Genomic DNA, 3,990 nt, shown 5'->3' with positions numbered 1-3,990 from the left:
ATGGACAAGGCAGGTGTGAGTTATCGTTTCAGAAAGCTGATCACACTGCATTGGTTTACGAGGTAAGACTGCCCTTCCTCAACCCATCCGGGCTCCTGAGCTGTTTCCAGGGGTGCACATCTAGGTACCACTCAGCCTGAATGGTAGAACCCCCAGAAGACAGACCCAGAAGGCCAAGTACTGGCCAAGAGGCCCACCTTCCTAGGCCCCATCTCTTTCCCCCTGATTGATCCCAGGAAATCCTATGGGTGTCAGAACCAAGAACCAGGGTGTCAGAGAAAGCTGAAGCAGCTCAGGCCGACCCTCACGCCCCCTCCTCCCTCCCTCACCCCACCATTTTTATTCCTCCCGCCTGGGAATAGTGACACCCTTGGGAAAGTTATACTGAATTTCTGGTTTCTGCCCTTTTCCTCCTATCTACAATAAACTGTGGAAAATTCTGAAAGAATGGGAATACCAGACCACCTGACCTGCCTCTTGAGAAACCTATATGCAGGTCAGGAAGCAACACTTAGAACTGGACATGGAACAACAGACTGGTTCCAAATAGGAAAAGGAGTACGTCAAGGCTGTATATTGTCACCCTGCTTATTTAACTTCTATGCAGAGTACATCATGAGAAACGCTGGGCTAGAGGAAGCACAAGCTGTAATTAAGATTGCCGGGAGAAATATCAATAACCTCAGATATGCAGATGACACCACCCTTATAGCAGAAAGTGAAGAGGAACTAAAGAGCCTCTTGATGAAAGTGAAAGAGGAGAGTGAAAAAATTGGCTTAAAGCTCAACATTCAGAAAACTAAGATCATGGCATCTGGTCCCATCACTTCATGGGAAATAGATGGGGAAACTGTCAGACTTTATTTTTGGGGGCTCCAAAATCACTGCAGATGGTGACTGCAGCCATGAAATTAAAAGACGCTTACTCCTTGGAAGGAAAGTTATGACCAACCTAGATAGCATATTCAAAAGCAGAGACATTACTTTGCCAACAAAGGTCTGTCTAGTCAAGGCTATGGTTTTTCCAGTGGTCATGTATGAATGTGAGAGTTCGACTGTGAAGAAAGCTGAGCACCGAAGAATTGATGCTTTTGAACTGTGGTGTTGGAGAAGACTCTTGAGAGTCCCTTGGACTGCAAGGAGATCCAACAAGTCCATTCTAAAGGAGATCAGTCCTGGGTGTTCTTTGGAAGGACTGATGCTAAAGCTGAAACTCCAGTACTTTGGCCACCTCATGCAAAGAGTTGACTCATTGGAAAAGACTCTGATGCTGGGAGGGATTGGGGGCAGGAGGAAAAGGGGATGACAGAGGATGAGATGGCTGGATGGCATCACCAACTCAAAGGACTTGAGTTTGAGTAAACTCCGGGAGTTGGTGATGGACAGGGAGGCCTGGCATGCTGAGATTCATGGGGTCGCAAAGAGTCGGACACGACTGAGTGACTGAACTGAACCGAAGCATTCAGAAACCAGTTATTGGTCCAATAACAAAATGAAGCTTGCTTTGAAACTAGAATACAATTGTAATGTTCCTTTTTAAACACACCTGAATTGAATTTCTGGTTTCGTTTCCTTTTTAAAAAAAAAAAATTATTTTTGGTTGCACTGGGTCTTCATTGCTGCACACGGGCTTTCTCTAGTTGTGGTGCACGGGCTTCTCACTGTGGTGGCTTCTCTCGATGCAGAGCACAGGCTCTAGGGCACACAGGCTTCAGTAGTTGCGACTCGTGGGCTTTAGCTGCTCCCCAGCATGTGGAATAACCCTGGACCAGAGATCAAACCCGTGTCTCCTGCGTTGGCACGCAGATTTTGAGCCACTGTACCACCAGGGAAGTCCTGGTTTCATTTTCTTTTTATTTATTTATTTACTTATTTATTTGACTGTGCTGGGTCTTAGTTGAGGCATGTGAGATCTAGTTCCCTGACCAGGGATTGAACCTGGGCCTCCTGCATTGGGAACACAGAGTCTTAACCACTGGACCACCAGAGAAGTCTCTCATTTTCTTATTTCATTTCTAAGACGAGCTTTGATAATTAGGCTTCCGTGTTGTGAATAGAGCTCAGGGCTTGGGACTTTCCACTGTTGTAGGGTGCACCAGAGTGCTCAGGAAGACAGAAGATTCCCCCATACACATTCCACCTCCTATTCATTATGCGCTCAGTGCTTATATGTAACCCAGGCTGCTGGAGCTGGGAAACCAGATGGAGGCTGCCTCAGGGAGCACCTAGGCTAGATCAGAAGGAAGTCCCAACACTTCCCAATCCCCCAGATTGCTCCCCCACCCTCTTCTCTCACCCTCAGACAAACATTTTCTCTTCTCAGGCAATATTAGATGCCTTAAAATAATAATCTCTCTAGATCCCTCACTCAGCTTCCCCTAATGTTAGCATCTTACTTCATCATAGTCCAGTTATCACAATCAAGAAATTAATGTTACATTATTATTAATCCCACTCCTGGGCATATACTCAGACAAAACTACAATTTGAAAAGATACATGCACCCCTATGTTCATAGCAGCACTATTTACAATAGTGAAGACATGGAGGCAACCTAAATGTCCAATGACAGATGAATGGATAAAGAAGACGTGGTACATATACACAGTGAAATATTCCTCAGCCATTAAAAGAAATGAAATAATGCCATTTGCAGCAAAATGGATGGACCTAGAGATTATCGTACTAAGTGAAGTAGGTCAGAAAAAGACAAATGCCATACGATATCACTTATATGTGGATTCTAAAATACAACACAAATGAACTTACCTATGAAGCAGAAACAGACTCACAGATATAGAGAATAGACTGTGGTCGCCAAGGGGGAGGTGGGGGGAGGGGAGGGAAGGACTGGGAGTTTGGGATTAGCACATGCAAACTCTTATATGTAGGATGGATAAATGACAAGTGCCTACTGTATAGCACAAGAAACTGCATTCAGTATTTTGTGATAAACTGTAATGGAAAAGAAGGAAACGGCAACCCACTCCAGTGTTCTTGCCTGGAGAATCCCACGGACAGAGGAGACTGGCGGGCTACAGTCCATGAGGTCGCAAAGAGTCAGACACAACTGAGCAACTAAGCACATATGGCATATATGTGTGTGTGTGCGCGCACGCGTGAGCTAGGTTGCTTCAGTTGTGTCCCACTCTTTGCCACTCCATATATATATGTATATATATAACTGAATTACTTTGCAGAACACCAGAAACTGACACAGCATCATAAATCAACTATACTTCATACTCCAACTATACTATATTTTCTTAAAACTTAAAATTTTAATTATCCTACTATTAACTAAATAAAGATCTTATTCAAATTTCACCAGTTTTCCCATGAATGTCCTTTCTCTGTTCCAGGATCTTAACCAGGGTCCCACGTAACATTCAGTTATTTCTCTTTAGTGTCCTGCAATCTGTGACCGATCCTCGGTCTCTCCCTTTTTTTAAATGACCTTGACACTTCTTATAAGTGTACCATCAAGTCTCTGCTGAACGTATCTCAATTCAGGTTTGTCTTGTTTTCCCATGATTCGACTGATGTCCTAGATGTGTTTTTGTAAGCTGCTCCACATTCGTTTTGGAGTGGAAAGAAAATGCTACGTGCCTTTGTTCCCACGCTTTTCCCCACCTTCTGTCATTTCCCTTGAATGGGAAAAACCCGCCTGTGTTTCTCCTCTCTACTCTTCCTGCACTGCTCAACCAGATGTGCAGGAAAAACTCTGCTGTTTCTCCTTTACTGCAACACTCTACTCAAAGAATACCCTACCTCGGGTCACCAAATGGCTGGGTTTTCCACACCAGGCAATTCTCTGATTCTCCGGACACCAGCTGGGTGTCCCACAGTTCAGTTCAGTTCTGACATTGCCTACCCAGAGTTAGCAGCAGAGCATGCAGGTTAACGGCTCAGTGCCACAAAACTGCCCTCTCCCCCAACTTCAGACACCAACTGCAAGTCTGGCTTGACAGTAGGCATTTAATAGACTGA

At 44.6% G+C, this 3,990-nt stretch overlaps 1 non-coding gene across 1 annotated transcript; it reads right to left on the bottom strand.

Annotated features, from left to right (window-relative positions):
- Positions 1-1,917: 1,917 nt before the first annotated feature.
- Positions 1,918-1,990, bottom strand: TRNAG-CCC (transfer RNA glycine (anticodon CCC)). Its single transcript has one exon. It is a non-coding gene; the product is annotated as a tRNA-Gly (tRNA).
- Positions 1,991-3,990: the final 2,000 nt, after the last annotated feature.

Source organism: Bos taurus, chromosome 11, assembly GCF_002263795.3.
Source record: "Bos taurus isolate L1 Dominette 01449 registration number 42190680 breed Hereford chromosome 11, ARS-UCD2.0, whole genome shotgun sequence".
NCBI lineage: Eukaryota > Metazoa > Chordata > Mammalia > Artiodactyla > Bovidae > Bos > Bos taurus.
The sequence above is the reverse complement of the archived record's forward strand: the minus strand, read 5'-3'. Positions and strand labels throughout refer to the sequence as shown.